The sequence below is a fragment of the Anomalospiza imberbis genome, chromosome 3 (assembly GCF_031753505.1).
Source record: "Anomalospiza imberbis isolate Cuckoo-Finch-1a 21T00152 chromosome 3, ASM3175350v1, whole genome shotgun sequence".
NCBI classification, from domain to species: Eukaryota; Metazoa; Chordata; class Aves; order Passeriformes; family Viduidae; genus Anomalospiza; species Anomalospiza imberbis.
Genome location: NC_089683.1, coordinates 79970518 through 79990537, shown reverse-complemented (window position 1 = coordinate 79990537; position 20020 = coordinate 79970518). Strand labels below are relative to the sequence as shown.

The window sequence follows — 20020 nt, the reverse complement described above, 5'->3', positions numbered from 1 at the left end:
CAGCAAACCAGCTGTCTTGAGGACCAAGTCTTTTAATGTGAGACTATTAAGGCTGTTATTTTGTAATTAATTTTGTCCATTCATTCTCCATGCACTGAATCCTCTACAAAGTGGGTGGGGATGGAGGTTAAGATTCTAGCACATCATGTTACAGGCTGCATAAAGCCTTTATGACATCACCACAGATTCACAGAGCATCACTAAAAGAAAGAAAAAGATCATAAAGAAAGAAAAAGATCATAGTTTGGTTTGGGTTTAAATGTTCATTTCTTAATTTATTTTCTCTTTCATTTTGGCAAAAATTCCGGTATCTTTTCTCATAAGTAATGAAATGTATTTAGTTTTATCCTTCACTTGTCATTACATTAAACATGGAAATGTAAAAGAAGCAACAGGTTCATTGGGTGTTGACATCCACTCAGTAGATGCCAATAAGTACAGGATTTCTTTATTGTTGTTTTTCTTTGGATAAACTACTTTCACTTTGGGAAAAAAAAAGTGTGTTTTCTTCTAACTTAGACATGTGGAACAGGGTTTTAATTTACAACCATCATTTCATATTGGTGCAAACTTTCATTTTGCATAATGATATACAAAAGGAATGATATCAAAAGCCCATCATCTGTGATGTCATTTAACCAGTTTTGCTTTAATTTAAGATCATTCCAAGCTGAAATTCACTCTGGAATAGAACTATCTTGAATTCTGTAGTCAATTCTATTCACTTATTTAATAAAATCAATTTAAACACAAGATATGCCTAAGCAGGAACTGAACAAAAGCTGACTGATGAATTTAAGTATTTGCTCTGTGATATGTGGAAGTACTTCCAATTTCTTTGCACAAAGAGGGTAGATTTAAGTATGCAATTAAATCACCTGTAAGGAGGAATTATTGGTGATGAGAGATCCATATTCTTGTAATATAATGCAGAGAATAAAGTAAACTGCCTTGCTGCAGAGAAAAATGTTCCCTACATTTTTTTCTAATAATGGAACCATCCACAGTGCCCCAGGCATTCTTTATGTTAGAATCAGCAACTACATATTTGACCTGGTCAAGAAGTAGAATCATAGAATCATTTAGGTGGAAAAAGACTCTTAAGTCCCATTGCAAAGCTTCCACTGTTATTGTCACAAAGTTATTCTAGCGGTGCCATATCTTTCTCAGAAACATGTGATTTAGACATAATAGTTTTTTGAAGTATTTGATTTTATATGTGTTAGTCTAACATTTCTCCCCCAAAAATTAAACAAAATATCGTTGCATGTGGTTTCAAACAAAAGGCGGTAGATAAATAAAATAAGACAGAAAACATTGTGTAGTCAATTAGATCTTTTTTGTAAAAGCAATTTTATTATGTCATTGTTTTTTCCCTAAAAAAAATATGATTAATGTCTGCCTGTCTTTCTGGTCAAGCTTTAAAAAATAGTGCCCAAAAGAAATCACAGGCTTACCTCAAGCACTCCAGTAAAAATAGATGAAGGAATACATTTAAAACTCCAACTCAAGACCTGTCTTTCAGATGGATTAGCACAAATATCTGTTAGCAGTAAATTTACTTTTCAGATTTGTAATTATTGTCTGAACCCAAGTCCCACAGTCCTTATTTCTGTATCCTCAACCAGTGCATTATTGCAGCATTCTGGCAGCACTATATTCCCTAGTCACCATCTAATAATTAAGGGTGTTGCAAGCTAGGCACATATTCTTTCAAATTCTAGAGAAGAAATGTACAAAGGGTAGAAATTATATTGGCATCAATAATAGATTAAGGATTTGTTCTGATGGAATGATAACAAGTAACAGGACATCATTCAAGGATTAATAAAAAAGCAGTAGAAAATTATCTTTCCAACTTGTACACCAAAGCATTTTCTGGACAGGACTGATCAATGTGCAAATGTTGCAGATAATATGATTTAAGGGGCATAGGCCCTCTGATGATGCAAAAATGGCAGGCATAATAAACAATACTCTCTTTCCTGTAGTGATATGCGACTTTTATAGGCATTTGTTGCAATTCAATATACCTAAAATAATTTTTCTGTTTTCTCTTTTGATTTTATAGTTTTTTTACATCATCTTCATAGTACTTTCATCGTACAAAAGAAAAAAAATCTGCAAAAACCAAGCTGAACAGAATGAAGTTTCTGAATAAATGAAAATATTCATTTTTAGAGCAATATTTAGATTTTCAAGCTCCTTGAAAAGAGATTTAAACAAAACATGAAGAGCATACAATTGTTGCTGGTTTTAATATTCTTTTAAAAGGAAAGTTTTATTTTGTTGAAACACTTTCTTTTCTTTCTACACAATCTTCTTTCAGCTGGCTTTTTTCTTTTGAAGCCTTTCAATTAGATCTTTCTATTAATATTAAAATCAATTAAATGAAACACAATTAGTTTTCTCCATTGAGACTATTATATCGAAATTTTCCTCATAGAAAGAAAATCATTCCCACTATGTACTTCAATTATTTACCCACATCCCTTGATATTGTTTCATTGTTTCTATTTTCTGGTCTGATTCGATTTTTAAGTAATCTGGTTTTATTTCTACCTAAACCAAAGGAGAAACACATGTTTCATTATATGCAACTAATAATCTCATGTATTCCTGAATATAATATAAATTTATAAACCTGCTTGAGCGATACATTTGAATATTATAAATATGCTGTTTCTAGTGTTATTTCAAAACCAGTGAAAATCAATTTTTAAAAGAAAAATTCTTCCTCAGCAAAGAAATAGAACACTTGGAAATTCTTTAGCAATACAAAACTGCTGATAAATCAAACTTATATTAATACCATTGAAATGAAATATTTAATGAGAAAATTGTGACAAGCAAAGATTTTCAAGCAAAATTTTCAAGGAAAGAAAACAACGTCATTAGAGCAAAATCTCCTCACAACCATTTGTGGAGCCTGTCAGCAGCCTGCAGGGACACTGCCTGTTGCTCACCCCTTGAACTACCAAGCAGAACAGGAACATGGCAAACATGACTAAAGGCTGAAACTATCTAGACAAGGCTTAGGGTCAAAGGACAAAAAGATGAAATTGGGGTGAAATATAGATTTTACCATCCCTGAAAGACTTTGTCAAAAACATTTGAGTACTATTAGCCTTGGGTTAATATATAAATATGTGCATTTAAAGCCAAATTGTCTTGTATTTCTGCATATAAGGTAGGGTAGTATTTGCTATATAATAATTTCTTTACCTATTTTTTTCCAAAAAAAGTTAAATGTATTTATTAACTCTTAATTGTCCAGTAAAAATAGTAATTTCATTTATATGTGCACTGCTGTCCTTCAAAGTTTCTATTAGCAGTTTCCTGTTTGGTCTTTCACAGTCATGGATGTGAGGGATATTACACATGCAGATCAAGTTCAGTCTCTGTAAAAGACAATAAGATGTCACAGAACTACACCATAATCTGCTTCACATTTGAACAAACACAAGATGGTAAAACACCAAAGTACTGAGTCACGAGGTCTGTGCTTGGGAAGAGCCTTTAAGAAGCAATCTTTTTGTTTCATTATCAGAGATACCATGTGGGGTAAGGAGAGTTGGTGGGTATTCATACAGAAGTATTTGCTTCTGTTGCTCTTCCAGAAAATATTAAAATGTTATTTACTTGATTACCTCAAACTTACTATTTCGGAAATATTGATAGTTGCACCCTTGTCTAATATAAGTCTGTGATTATTCTTTTACTTTTTCTGTTATTTTAATTTAAATGCTGTTTTATGTTCTTCTGACAAACACACACGCAGAAAATAAACCCATTCCCGTTTATGTGCTCTTACAGTCAGGAACAGTCAGGATGTAAACAACTACAGGAGAACTTCTACTGGAAGTTCTGTGACACAGAAGTCTCTGCCCCATGTCTAAAAACTACCACTTGTGTTTCTTGATGTGTGTGTTTGCTTTCCACAGGGGAGAAGGAAGAGGACAGATGCCAAAGGAAATCAAAGAGGGGAAGCAACGGTAGAGTTATTACAGTTAATTGAAACTCTATAATACTTGTACAAAAGAAAAATTTCAGATACTCAACAGCTATAAATCAGCATTGGTTTTTGTCACTTAAATAAATTACACTGATTACAAAATGTACAGAAACTTCTATATTCCATTGTTATAGTGACAAAGATGTTCACATGGGGGTGGGTGTGTAAAAGATACATCTTTTGTCAGATAAACACCTCAGCAAAACTCCTCTGAAGGCAGTGAATTTCCCTGGGAGCTCAACAGAATCCTGTAAGTTGCAGGAGTTATGAGGTCCCTGCAGAGGTTATCATGAACAATTTCACACACCATTGCCAAATGGGAGCCATGCCTTAATCTAAGTACATGCAGTGCTGGAAGCAAAACACCAGAAGCCCTATCAGACATACTGAAGAAGCTACAGCACTTTACAGTAGCTTGTCCATAGTAGCAAGACTTACTTTTCCTTCACTGTCGTACATCTGACCTTGCATAAGAAGGCAAATACTGGAAGTCTGCTTTTAAGAAGTATTATTATTGCATATTTCTAATGGTCCCAGGAATCCCACTTCTACCCACATTTCTACCTGCTCTCTACCTAAGCTCATGTAACTCACAGACTTCAGGGTGGTACCTTACACTTTACTTCCAGGTAAGTGAAGAGATGGGCTTTCAGTGCCGGGGAATAACTCAGATTGACTTCAATGGGAATTCTGTGTGCAGAGTAAGACCCTGAATCCAAAGGGATAAACACAACAAAATCTCCTGTGAAGCTATTGGTGTCCCCCGGAGCTGAGGATGCTCTGAGCTCTTCAGATTCAGCCTTTCAGGATATGTCCTGGTACTGATGGGCAAAGTTTTCTCAGCACTGGTACCCATGGAACTGCTGAAAAGGGAGATGATATGCCATCAGAGATTTTACTGTGAATATTAAAGCAATTTTATGAGACTCATCCTCAGATAAGTCATTTATATGGTTAACAAAAAAGAGGAATACATGCAGATTGTATCAGAGAAGGGTAAAATATCTTCTCAAAATCAAACTGAATATTCCTGTGATTATTTAGTGGCCTATTTTACCCCTATGACAGACTTCAAAAATTAACTGATGCCTCCAAGCATTCAAGTAATGGTGCTCTCAAAGTTGTGTTAGCCACATAATTCAGTGAAATCCAGGGGGAATCCTTAATACAAACAGAACCCTGGAAAATGTTGTGGTCAGCATCAGCACACCAAGTAACTGCAGTAAAAATGGACAGAATTTATGGTATAGAGTGTTTCAGCTTAGAGTTAGCTATTTAATGGGATTGTTTGCATTTCCTTCTTCAGTGCAGCATAAAATAAGTCAGCATTCTATTCACATCTGTATGAGAGAAATATCATTTGGGGAGCAGTTTGTTAAATAGCTGTAAACAGCAGTTTTATCACCCCCTTTGCATTGCTTTATATCACTTTGTTTTGGTGGAGAAGAGTGAGTCTATGCTGCTCTGCTGACTCCTGCCCCTGCAGCTGCAGAATCCATCTCACAGTTTCTGGAGAAGGGTAGAGGAGCAGGGCTCTCCATGCCTCTGCCACATTTCTCTTTATATTGACATACAGCTAGAGAAGTAAACAGTTGCTGAATACTTTCCTCCCTTTCACTCCTGCTGCCTTTTTGGTGCTCAGGATCCCCAGCATCTAAGCATACCTGAACTCTTAAGGCTCAGCTATGTCTTATCCCTTGATTTTCTGTTTCTCTCCCCATTTCCAGATGAGCTTTATGGCTGTATTCCAAATATGCTATATTTGCCTTTCTTTTCATTTTTCATCTTACTTTCAATTACACAGCCTTTCAGTCTCTGTGTTATAGATCTCTTCTCTGCTTTTTCCATTGTGATACCAAATCTCTCAGTGGGCTGCTTTTTGGTACAGCATACAATCTGTCACACACATGCATAAATTGTTCTTCCCTGCTGCAAAAAAAAAAAAAAAAAAAAAAAAAAAAGTAATTAAAAAAAAAAATTAAAAAGGGGTGAAATCCATTTATGGTGGTGATTGGACTTCCCTGAAAAAAGTACCAATATCTGCAGCCTGAGTCAACCACTGGATGGTCTCTCCACAAGAACCTTACAGACATGCAAAGGGACTTGGGATTAATGCCTTAAAATTAATCCTCTTTAAATTTGGTTACAGAATATGTGTATATATACATATTTTTTTAATTAGTCATTCTAGTATTCCTTGGCTTCAAATGGGAATCATAATAATGACAGCACAGCTGAAATGTGTCTCCCCTCTCAAAATGGAAAAACTCACATGCTCAGAGGCTTCTCTCTCAAAGGTGTAGCAGCTTTGCTATAACATCGTTTTTTCTCCTGACATGTTGCTTTGCAGCACTCTCCAGTTTTTGTATTGGCCTCCTGAGCTTTACAGTAATGAAAATCTAGAATAGTTTATAACAAATAGTATAAATTTTATATATTGCATAGTCCTGTATCATAAGACTACCTAGAGGTCACAGCCTATGCCGTACCCTCTCACGCCATGGCCTGTACAAATCCCTAAAATGCACTCATTGACCATGAGATTTAAAATAAGAAAGGTACAGTGTGAAGGAGGAAAGATGCTGAAGCCCTATTTACATGCAAAGAACTGAGACGAGGCATACCAAGGCAGAAAAATTGTCCCCAGAGAAGTCTGGAACGGCGACAAATTTTAGAGAAACTGCTTTTCTTCTTGTTGACATGTTAAATATGTTTGAATATTTTGGTCTTGAAAGGATAAAAATAAATAAAAATTGAATAACGATATATCAGAGTAGCAAAAAATAAAGCAAAAATATACAATTTTCTGAGTAAAAAAAGGTTTAAATTGTCAGCCACTCTGCTCAAAATATGTCAGGGAGATTTAAGCCTCTGAGCTTCTGAGAGACTAGAGTTTGAAAATCAGTGGGTTTTAGAGGAGGACAAATGTCACGTATTTTCATATTTGGTAAAGGACACTATATTTTCAATTTTTCTTTAATTCAACCTGGGGAGAGAGAACTAAGTAGTGAACTTCAGCCAACTGAAGGGCTAACTCAAAGTATAACTAATCAACTGTAACTGATAAACTATAACAACTGCACGACCCACGTCAACACCCCCCTGCCCCTATGTGGGGCATCGATGGTACATCACACCATGTGTGCCGCACCATGTCTGCTAAAGACGCAGATTAAGAGGTCAGAAATGGAATGGGGCATCAGCACCAAATTGTTCTAGAAGACAAAACATCGACATTTTGCAGAAACTGATGGGTATAAGAATACCAAACAGAAAAGAAAGCATGAACAAGAGCAGATGCCACCTATTTCCTTGAATGACAGTAGGGAGTCTCCACTCTCACTTGTCATTTTTCAAGCTGACAGGGAGGACTGACTCCATCTGGATCAGATGTCACCCAGAATTACCAACCAAAAACCAGACCCGAGGCAGCTGCCCAGACTTCACCAATAAAGGTAGAAAGGAAACATTAGGCAAACCTGCTGCACCCAGATGTACATGATTCTAGTTGCTGAATGACAAGGTGGGGAGGTATAGCTTTCTGCCTGTGCAACTATACACCATAATATCTGCACTGCTAAAGTTAATTACAGATCCTAATGACAAAAATTTTCAACCTAGAACCCTTGACACCAATCATGCGTAAATATTTTGTGACAACAATTCAGCACAGTCAGTGCCTCATCTGTGGACCAGCCCTGCTTTGTCTTGCCTGTGCTTGTAGATTTGGAAAAGGCCTGCTGGAGTATTGCTGTGGCTCACACATGTGAACTCCTGCCTATGTAGATCAGGGATATTTGGCCATAGATATCCACATCTCCTACCACACTGAAATATTTGACTCTCCAGGCCTTAGGCTTGAGAAACGCTTCCAAATCTCACAGGATATCCATAATTTTATGTGCTTTACTGAGATGTAGTTCTCTCAGTGGAAACTGCTCTAACAAAGAGAAATAACTGGTTTTTAAAATGTAATTTTAACATGATCTGCAAATAGTGACTATGCCTGAGCACCAATGTGGAACCGCCCATGGCCCAGGGACACTCCTCCTCCAATCTGCAGGGCTAGGGACAGTGTGACATGAGGTGCTTAAACACATGCAAGGTGTTTTCATTTAAAATTATTAAGATTAAAAATTAAAAAGTAGTAAAAGATTAAAAATTATCTGTAGGATTTGTTTTTCCAGACAGGTGTTATTCCATAGAATTGTTCCATAGAGTTTTCACCAAGAGCAAGAAACTAACATCAAGATATTCTCTATTTCATTCCCCAGCAGTGGAGGAGCTCTGACAAGGATTCTGATTATAATCTAGACCCTGCCATCACTTATACCCATAGAGAACTATTAAGTTTAATGGGACCATAAGAGATTAACTGGGGTCAAAATTTGGCCATATTTATTTTCCACATACGTCCATAGTTTTAGCCTGTTAATGCTGTATGCATTATGCATAATATTTGTATTCATATGTTTTCCTTCCCTACAAAAGTGCTATTTTAGATACACAGCTAAGAAGTTGTTTAGCCTCATTTTTACTCTTCATCTTAAAAATGAATAAGTGTCAGTTCTGAGGGACAGAAACTGGAGTTTATTAAGCTTTTCTGTAAGAAATCAGCCAAACAAAGACTTGTGTCTCTTGTACTACAAAATGTTAGTGACTGTCCTTGCTGTGTGTTTTTGTAAACATGACCAGTTTGTAGCCAAATTCAAGGCAAGAGGCAATGGCTGTATTTCTTTATTTGAGATCTTAATGTATTTTAAAAAAAATAAGGCCCTAAGAATATATTATCTAACTTAAGATTTATTGATTGATTGGTTGATGATGTGTGTCCATGGTTTGCTATCTGCATTTTAACAGCTATAAATCAATGTAATATCCTCTTATGCAGCCTGATTTTCTCATTAAAGAAACAGTCTTGCTTTGTTTACTTTGTGCTATGATGTATTTATTAAAATTGCAGAATTTCTTTTACAACCCCAGTAAAATAAAATAAAAAAAAACCCTTGTACTTCAACATTTCCCATCTGACATTGGGTATGTTTCAACAGCTTTGTGTACTTAGTAACTGTGTTGTTCAAAGTCTCCTAAATTATTAGTCAAAACTGGTTTTGCAAACTTGCCTAAGTCACTTGAAAATATGAAAATAGTCAATCTCAGGTCCTAATGGATGACATTAAAGACTCTAAAATAACTCACAGAAATATGATGATAAAATATTTTGCCATTAATAATCCATCAAGGGTAAAAATGTGATCAAGAAAATAGTTTTGACAAAGCACTAATATAAATGAGGAAGACCTCAGCAGTAGCAGTATGAATGATGACACTCAGAGACACCTTTTGCAATTTTCTATTTTTTCTTGGATTTATATTTTAAATATATTGACATCAAGAAATTAATATTTTCCCACCACCAAGGCATTTAAATATATATATATATGAAGAGCAAAATACTAAGCACAGTACCTCATATTTAAGGCTCCCACAGCAGCTTCCCATGGAAGCAATTCTAAGCAAAATGGTGGGGCAATATCAAATCACTGATGAAAGATGACAATCACCCAGTTTCAGAGAACCAAGAAAAAAATTGTGATATCATGTGGAGATAATGAATTCTTTGTTATCCTATGTGATGGGATAATGAAAAGGCTGATGGATGAATAAAAGTGGACCAATACATAGTTATATGGATTTTACTCTTCCTTCTCATTGTTTTCACATTACTTTCCACATGGACCTTTATTCTGCCGAGATTTTTAAGCAGATAGACTTATAACAAGCATGAAGTCATGAATATTCAGAGTATTGAGTCATGTTTTCACTATTCTGTTTTTTTATTTGTACTGCAGTAATATGTTTTATGTTATAATATCTGTATGATATTGCAAAACTTAATACCTCAAGGAAGCTAATTTGTGTATTGTTAGGGCTTGTCTTCCTTTATTTACGTGATGATTTTTAAATTGGTCTGATGATCTGTTTGCCACCAAGAGTTAGCAATAATGTAAAGCAATAAAAGATAGCCTCAGCCAGCAGCTGAGACTATGACCTTAGGAAAAATTATGTTAAATTCTGAATATCCTGCTATCTCTTCTGCCTTATATGTATAGCACTTCTGCTTACAGGTAATTATAAGATCCCTGCTTTGTTTATTCATTCTTTGGAACAACCAAAAACATAGGCTCCTGGACTTACATGTGAAAAAACATTCAAAATTTTCTATAAATCCTCAAACTGAGTCTAGCAGACTGTTTAATTGACTCCACCAGGCCATTGGTACCTTGTTGAAAAACATTGGCATTTTCTGTTCCAACAAATCCATAATAGTGCCTCTGTTCATTTCTGCTGCCTACTTTATCCCCTCTTTTGCTGCTGCCACCTTCATTGGGATAGTCTGACCACCTCAGACACTATCCTCCTGAATTCTTTTCTGGCCTTGAAGAATGAAAACTGCCAGACTGGGGCAAATGACTACAGCACAGTTTACTCATGTCAGTGGCTTGATGTTCAACTTAAGAACCATGTAATTTATACTTCTGAACCTATGAAAAAAATGCATGTCTCAGAGATTTAATTGCAAAGAAAAAAAAAAAACCACAGGAACCCCCCCCCAACAAAATTCAAAGCCTAAAATAATTTGAAATTCCATCTGAGGTTAATTATGACAAGGTGATTTGGCAAAAAAATTAATTTTCAATCTAATGAGAAAATATTTATGCAGGGTTTATTAACTGCCAGATTCTAGTAAACTTTTCCCTACTCTTTTCTTCTTCTTGGTTGTCTAAATAAAAACCTCTGCTGGAAAATCAGCTGGGATGTCCTTTGACCTCTGAAAACATCAAAATGAAAGCTGCATCTCTGAGAGGTTAACTAGTCTGTAAAAGTACAGGCGCCTTATTTTTTTTTTAATACATGTTACACAGACTGCGTGTAAACCTCTATGGGTTCATTAATCAATCATAATTCATTGCTAATTAAGGGTTAGGCATACCAACAACAGTTCTGTCAGCTGATATGCTACAGGTAATTAAGTTGTTCTAATTATTTTTTGACATTAAATTCATTCTCATATGACAGTCTTAGAATGCCTTTTTAAAAGGGCGTCTATTCCTAAAGAGCTTGCTTTTAGTTAAGAATAGAGAAAAAAATAGAGTCTACCTCAAGATTAATCAAATTATATTTTAGTGTTTTTTTCCTTCAATTTTTATATATTCTGTTTTGCTGCCACTCTGTAACTGGAGTTTTATTCTGAGGAAAGTTGATTATAGAGAAGAATTTGGTGCTACAAAATGTTATTTTACATTGTCTTATTTATAATATTTTTATCTAATTGTAGCATATCATACTAAGAGAAAAATGAGTAGGGAGGCCTCTAAAAGAGCAGGTATTTTACTTCATAAATGGGGGTACTTTTACTAGCTTTGTGGTGCTAATAATTATAGAAGAGGCTGGGTAAAAACCCCAAAAATTTCATCCAAGTTTGGTACTTTTCCTGAGCTTGAGGAATTTGGTTGATCTCATTAAAATTAAAACACAAGAGGCCAAATGTGACAATTTTTTATCCCTCACATCACCTGAAGTTCTTCTGATTCAGAGTTTTGGTTAGGGTTATATCTTACTAGTGTAGGATTAAAATCAAATTTACTTGAAGTTTAATTGTAGAGAAAAGGTCTGTAACAGAGAAAGAGAACCGATGAAATTACAATTCCTCCTATTTCCTGTCCCCTACAATATGTGAAGAGAGGAGAGGGGTGGAGGTAAAGGAGGGAAGGGGAAAAGAGAAAGATGAGGAAGAGAAAGATGAGGAAGAGGAAGAGGAAGAGGAAGAGGAAGAGGAAGAGGAAGAGAAGAGAAGAGAAGAGAAGAGAAGAGAAGAGAAGAGAAGAGAAGAGAAGAGAAGAGAAGAGAAGAGAAGAGAAGAGAAGAGAAGAGAGGCTCCACATTTTTAATTGTAAACCTGTCATTTTATATTCTCTATTTTTTACATACTGCTAAGTGGAGACTATAATAAGCTTGTTTAAAATCTATTCTTAAAAAAAATTCAAATCTCACTATTTCCAATTAAAAAATCTATGTGGACTTCCTTATTTATTTTGGTTTAATTTTTCAAGGTTTTTGAGGAATTAGAGTGGAAAGGTCTCTGGATAACTGAATGAATCTAAAGCTACCCACCCACAATAAATACAAAAAGGATAAAAACCCATTAACAGAAGAAAAGAAAAACATAATTGCTGGATGCTCTGGGACAGCTAATAATTTGATTCTTGTATTAATCATCAGAGCAGTAGGTTGCTAGTTTCTGGCTGTTTGCAGTGGCATGTAGTGGGTTATGAACATGTATGTAAATATTTTTGTAAGTGCTAGCTTTTGAAAGAATTAAGTATTCATCTTTTTTGAGAAATTAAAATAACATATTGACAAAATGGCAGATTCTGCACTCACTCCATCTGAAAACACTGAGCCTAGAGCCTATCTAAGCAATTAGTCAAGTATTTGAAGCACACTCCCATGTTTAACTCCATCTCTTCTCAATACAGCATCATAAATTGTGAGAGAAATGCCTAGGTACACAATAGCTTGCCGGGTAATGAATTTGAAACAGTCAGCAATTCATCATCTACCTCTTCAATTCTTCCTCTTAAATACTTTTAATGTGCCTGTAAAGACCTTTAAATTGCTGGTGTCTATGGGCCATTCTCCCTGGTCCATCTCCATATTTCTGCTGGAGTTGATTTTCATGTCTCCTTACCTGTGGTATCTTGACTGCCTCATCCTCAGTTAATGCAATTTCAGCCATTTCATTCCACTAGGATTCACCTGAGTTTTTGAGTTTGGGCTTTTTTGGGTTTTCTTTTGGTGGTGGGTTTTTGGGTTTTTTTCAGGAAGAGTAAAAAAATCTCAACTTCTTATCTGGAGATAGTCCCTGCTTTTTCTTTTAGGAGTTATGGCATACTTATTATTTCAAAGTTACTTTTACTTTAATAAAAGTTATTAAGTAAAGTTATTTAGTAAAGTTATTACTTTTTAATCAGTTATTTGATCACTGAACCTGCTTGTCTTGTTGATTTCCAATATTAAGACACCACAGTAAGTAGAGACAGACTGTTTCATAGTCAAGTCAAATTTGACTATGTTTCAAGTCTGCATAAGGCCCCAGTTCAAACTTGACTTGACTTGTTTCAAGTCTGCATAAGGCCCCAGTTCAATGCAGTACCTAAACATACACCTGACCTCAATGACTCCAGCACCTTGCCCTAAGCTGCTTTCAAAACTAATCTCAGTCACAGGTCTAAGTCTTTTGATGAATCAGATTTAACTGCAACACATGCTAGGCAAATTATCAGAGTTTCACTGAACACACAGGCTTGTTGAGTATTCAGCCCAGTGGACTCTGCTGAGAAACCTTGTTTGTGTAATTAACGATAACACGTTTATTCCCATGGGCCTCTGTTTTGTGACTAATGTTATGCATGCAAGACCCTTTTAGTGCAATTCATCTTCCTTTAATCTTGCAATCCAAGAATTAGCTTAGTCTAACATGATTTTCTAGGCTGCTTCTTCAGTCAATATAAAGTGATGGGTGTTTAGAGAGAAAGCTCTATGAGTAGCCTAGATTAGGTTTTACCAACATTAGGTAATAGGGATCCTACTTCATGCATCAATTAACTCTCCATTCTAAAGAGTGGAGTGTTATTCTAGAATATACATTTCAGAGTGTTTTTCTAGAATCATATTTTTAAACATTGGAACAGAATATTTCTTAAAAATAATAAAGAGCAACATTCCTTCAAATTATTTCTGTGATTCTGTAATCAAATGTATGCTCAGAAAGGTTTATTTTTAAATAAAAAATGTGCATAAGGGCATAAAGAGACAGAACAATTTATATATGTCACAATTTGCACCACATGGATGGGAAAAGTGAGCTTACATTAGATATTGATGCACATGGAGAAGGATGTAAAACGTGCCAGAAACTGAGCAAAACTTGCTGACTTGCACAAGAAATATACTGCTGTCCCTGATGGACTGTCAGTTAAACCTAACACCTACCTCTCTTTCTGAAGAATTTTTTGGCTCAGAGTGTGTGGAAAAAGAAAAATGAACCTAGGAGAAGGGCAGCTGCTTCCTCATCCAGAGATACTTTTTGCCTTGGAAACCAAATATGAAATCCTTACCAGTCAGTTTATATCAAAAAGATAGAGTAGTAACAGAGGCAGATCAGCAATAGGCCTGACCAAATCTGTATGATGGACAGCTATAGACGCTTAATATATTTTTTATTAATATTGTTAAAGTCAGCGAGGACTTAGATATTCTTATTATGAGTTCAAAAACTAAGCAAGCATTTCTCGTGTGAATGTGTGAAACACTTTCATATTCCAGAATTTTTACTATATTTTATAATGCCAAAGTATAATAGAGGGGGAGGGGAAAGAGCTTGATTTAGTTCCTCTTATATCCTTATTTATCAAATTCGAGTTTTAAAAATTAAAAACCAAAAGTTACTGTCAGGGGTGGGGGTAGGAGGAAGGGGGAGCGTCCCTGTTATGTAATGACAAGGGGTTTAGAGGTTTTAGAAATGCTTGAATCTGTCACTAGACACATAGTCAGGTCAGACGGTTTCAATTCTGTAATAATATGTTTTGCAGTCCCCTGAGGCCTGTTAGTGACAACAGCATTTCATGCCTGGCAAAATGAGTAAATATTTTAGGGCTTTTTCCAAACTAGATTGGAGTATACCTCTCAAAGACATGGTAATACTTTTGTCATGGTTGACAGTAAAGTGTTTGTCAATAGCAGCAGGGTATGTAAAACCTGAGAGAAACCTCTTCTTTTTGAGTCTGAATAAAAAAAAAAAATCAGATTTAAGAAATAAGAAAAAAGAAAGAAAAAATAGTTGAACAAAAACCTCATTAATTCCCCATATATGTTTTTTTGTTCTGGACACATAACGTCTTTGTCTTGAAGCAGAGATGATAATAGTAATCTCTGTGTTCTGAAGCTGCCACATGCAAAATGCAATCACACACAGTACCTGGCCTAATTTAGATGCATAAGGCATTAAATATTTGGCTGATTTTCTGCCAGTTCCACTGGAGTTCCTCCAGATTAACACAAATGTAACAATTTCACTCGTTCCTTATCTGCACCCTGGGTGATGTGTTGAATCCTCTCAAGTACTATTTGCATTATTGCCTTGACTTAGGGCTAAGGATCCTGTAGCCAGGATAGATTAACCAGCTTTATCCTGGAGTTGATACTGAAGCTCATCTACATAATTTGCCATTTTCCTTCATTTAACTGCAGCAAGCTGCCACTGAAAATGCCATGAAATTGTCCTGCGGATATACACTCACACCTTGTCATTGCTCTCAGGCACAAAATAGACCCTCTGTCCATCAACAGGATTTTCCTGTTGTTTAGGAGCTGGTATATACAAGCACTTAATCTATGAAAGGGTCATGCAGACACAAAATCTCTATAAATGAGAGCTGTATTTCCCCATCATGAGGATGTACTTTGTTCATGCTTTGGTACCTATGGCACCCTCTGCTATGTCTTCTATAAACACAATCCCCGATTTAGGGCACAGTATCATAAAATGCTTCAGAAGCAGCTGGGACCTTCCTAGTGTAGATGGCCTTGGAATGCTATGCTCTAGTCTCTAAAAGCATTTGCAAATGTTTGAAGTGTGGATGCATTTTCATTAGCATTTCCATACTGAGTGCCCTGAAGGCTCCCTTTTCTGTATGCTGCTGCTGCCCTGTGCTGTGAACAGCTGGGAAGACAATGCCTGAGGAATGCATGTCAGGCTGGATGTACACACTGGGTAACCATACAAGATGTGTCTGGTTTTCAGAAGTGTTACCTGTGTGGAGAGATTTGCAGAGGTAATCTTGTCTTTAAACTAGTCCAGCTCTATTCATACTGCAGGGTGTTTGCTGACATAAGCCCTCCAATTTCTGTCTCCCACCTAAAGCTTCTCTTTTCCTTTCTCATTTTCTTCACCACAATATATATGTCATACACACCTGCCAGTAAAGTGAAAAATTAGCTTTTGATGCAAGTTAAATCTATGTTACTGTCTTCATGTGGCTTATGCCACCATAACTCAAATTTTGATTTTGAAGCTGTGATTTTCAAAAGGATTGCAATTTAGACTAGTGTTTCTTAATCTGTACTACTAATAATAACTCATGATATTGTATAACACACAGTAGTTAAAACTGATTAGTTACATGGTGTGTTTTGATTTTTATTTTTGAAAAAAAATCGTCGTGGGATTTGAATGTGAAAGAAAAAGGTACCCATGTATATATGTTTACACAGGATACTGATGCAGAATGAAGATCCAGATTTCTGCAAGCTTTTTATTTCTTTGCTATTCTTGTCATGCATACACTTGGAATATCTGAAGGCTATGTTTTAAATGTCAGGGTTAAGTTTCCTCTTTCTGGTTCAGAAGGGATGCAACGACACACAAAAAATGTTTCATTTCCAAGCTTAAAAACATTTAAAAGTTTCATCATGTTGAAGGTCTGCTTTTTTTTTTTTTTTTTGTACTTGCAGTAACAACTCAATATTATATGCCCCAAAGCCTTGAATATGTGTATAAACACTATGACTAAAATAATTATTTTTGACCATGCAATTGGTTGCTTGCCTTAATGTGATTCTGTCTGCAAAAGACACAAGTTTTGAAACATAGTCATAACTAGCTAAATAATATTGACCCTAATAATGGAATACCTTGTACATTATATAGTACTTATACACTATACACTATACATAGTGTGTACACCTATATAAGTACACCTATGTGCTGGTTTTGGTTCGAGGTAGAGTTAATTTTCTTCCCAGTGGCTACTATGGGGCTATGGGGCTGTGCTTCAAATTTGTGCTGAAGACACTGTTGATGATACAGAGTCGTTTGGGTTTTTTTGTTTGGTTGGTTTTTTTGTGGGTTTTTTTTTTTTTTTTTTTTTTTTGTTTTTGTTTTTTTTTAATTTCCAAGGTATTTTCTGCTTTTCCTACAGCCACACTGGTGAGGAGGCTGGGGATGCATGGGATGTTGGGAGGAGATGCAGCCAGGAGAGGTGACCCAGACTGACCAAAGGGATATTAAGACTGAATGACATCATGCTCAGGATATAAAGTAGGGGGAAGAAGGAGGAAGGGATGGCTATTTGGAGTGATGGTGTTTGTCTTTCCAAGTCACCATTTCATGTGATGGGGCCCAGCTCTCCTGGGGATGGTTGAACACCTGCCTGCCCATGGGAAGCAGTGAAAGAATCCCTTGTTTTGTTGTGTTTGTGTGCAGGGCTTTTGCTTTCCCCATTAAACTGTCTTTACACCAATATACAAGTTTTCTTTTACTCTTCCTATTCACACCCCAGTTTCACTAGTGGGGGCATGAGTGAGTGAGTGGTTGTGTGGCACATGGTGACTGGCTGGGGTTAAATCACAACAAATGGCTTTGGATGCTGTGCTGAGAATAGTACTGAGCCCACAGAGCTGCTATCCTGACCAAGAAGGGCAACAAGCTCTTCTTGGTCATTCTCAGCTATCTCCCAGGTCACACCTAACCTCAAGAGCTCAGCCATGGAAGTGAGGTACTGTATGAGTAGTCTACAACCCACCATGAGAACAGCTAAAAGCACCCACCTCTCATTGCATGTCAGGAATTCTGGCTGGGACCACAAATGTCTTTATGTTCCACTAATGGTCTCAGGGCCACATCGCATGTATAGAAGTGGAAAATTCATTACATTCCTCCTGGGAAAAAAAATGGTTTCACTTTTTTTTCTTTTCAGACATACTGCATTTAAGCATTCCCTCTGATTTTTATCCTGAGCATTATTTTATATTTATTTATACTGAATTTCAGATGACATTTTATCACCTATCATTCAGTCTCTTTGAATTCTGTCTCTTACAGCAAGAGGCTTAGCCCTGTGGCTCACACTCGGTGAGCAAACTTCAAAGAGCATCACACAGCTGCATTTCTGCAGCTTGAACCAGCCCTGACACAAATTGGCTGGGGTCCTGTGGCCACCAGGGGTGCCAAGGATGGTCACCTGCATCTCCCACCACTGGCACTAGGGGTTTCTAACCAGGTTCAAGCCCTCAGGAAATGCTCCTATTCCACACAAAGACAGCAAAGGGAGGTTCAGGTTGCAGCCTGCTGACCTGCCACTGCTCCACCTTTACCTGCACTCTCACAGGGAGAAGCCCAGAGGTAATAGAGCAGCTCCATCCAGCAGCTCTGCCTGGATGCGTTTTGTGAGTTGTACAGCTCTACTACATTGGCCAGAAAATCACTGATTGGGTAGAGGGAGGAAGCTTTGGTTGTTGGTTTTTGGTATTGTTTTGTTTTTGTTTTGGGTTTGTTTTTGTTTTAGAGGAAAAAAACACCAAATATCTAATCAAACAATTCCTAACCACAGCTAGTCACAAAAAGATCACTTTTTTTCTGACTAAGTAAATTTGTGGAGATTTGGGGCACAGTTAATAATTTTTCCTATTTCTGCTTTGCATCTGTGTGATTTCATTAACTGATAATTGCTTTTGATGTGAATTGCAGAAGGAGATAAATGACTCATGAATCAATAAGTGATGAGGTTTCAGAGTCACTTATCGATTTTTATTTCCAATTTACTCTGCATTGAATTTAATTATAGGCATTACACTCGATTTGTTTGAAAACATTGCATGCAAATATTTGCATGAGGCTTGTTCGGTGAAATTATACTTCAGTTGTTTCAAAATAAGTAGGGACTTTTGAGCAGAAAAAAAGTCACTGAGTTGAGAAAATGTCCAAATATGTCAACCCTTAATCATTCTCTGGAAGCCCTTGAAGAGATTCATGAATACTTAAAACTTAAAGGCTTGTCTGTGTAAAAGTTTTCATTACCACAATGGGAACTCTAGGTGATTTTTTTATTTCAATAGTTTGCTCACCTGAAAGTGTATTTTAAGTCAAACAGATGTAAATAAATGTTTGTATGAACTAGAATGGAGCTATTTGTTCCTACATTTAAAAAGTGAAACATTATGATTTTTCATTTCATATTTTAAGATTAAATTTGACTAGATTTCTATTCATACTGTAAACAGATGTCTTAGACTGAGACTTCTATTTTTGAGTTTCAAAGCATGTTTAATTCACTCTAAAACAATTTTCTTCAAGTATTTGGGTTGGTAAGGAAACTGAAATATTTTCATTCCACTGTGATAATGCATTTTTGGATGCAAAACTGAAAGCACACTTTGATGCATAGTGATATAAAGATCTATCTTTAAAGATCCAAGTGTTTTTTAAGAAAATTGATACCTCTGCTGTCATGTGAAGCATATTCTTAGTGTTATGGCTAGTTTTCTGCTAAACCTTATTTTGGTGCTATTTATAACTTTCAGTTAGAAACATCAGCTTAATATAGTGTTTTAGTACTTTTTATTAGATATTTAATACAGAAATCTGTTTTATGTAATGTTACTCATATATATTTTCTGATGTAGAAATCCTTCATGGAGGGCCTCTGGTAAAGGAAAACTGTCAAAATATGACAATATAATTACATTGGTTGAATTTCTTGAGAATCATAGAAATAACAGCTAGTAAAGAGGTCTAGTCTCAAGCACACAGACTATCACAAAAAAAAAATTTAGGAACACTGATGTCTTTCTTAATTTATGAAAACAAGGCTACTATGAATTGTGAACTGTAAAATATATTGATACTTTGTTGGGCAATCTGCTCTCTAGCCTTTAATCTGTTTGTTTGGGTTTTTTTGTTCTTCCATGCTTTTATACTCATACTGTCTTTGATAACAACTCCGTGTGGTTAAATTTTTCTCCAGAATATCCCAGCCCCATCATATTTAGTACTCAAGTTTATGCATGAGCGTCCTCAATCAGGACATGCAGAATCCAGCTTTTAGCCCTATCATGGGAATGGAAATTAAAAATAGAATATATATTTAGCATTTACTAATAAGA

The 20020-nt window shown here is 36.0% G+C and overlaps 1 long non-coding RNA gene across 2 annotated transcripts in view; it reads left to right on the top strand.

Moving 5' to 3' along the window:
* The first annotated feature begins 11830 nt into the window (after positions 1-11830).
* Positions 11831-20020, top strand: part of LOC137471211 (uncharacterized) — a 462192-nt gene continuing 454002 nt past the window's right edge. The window contains exon 1 of one of the 2 annotated variants that reach the window (XR_010997466.1): positions 11831-11977. This is a non-coding gene — a long non-coding RNA (uncharacterized lncRNA). The remainder of the gene's footprint in view (positions 11978-20020) is intronic. The other variant, XR_010997464.1, reaches the window with a different exon arrangement.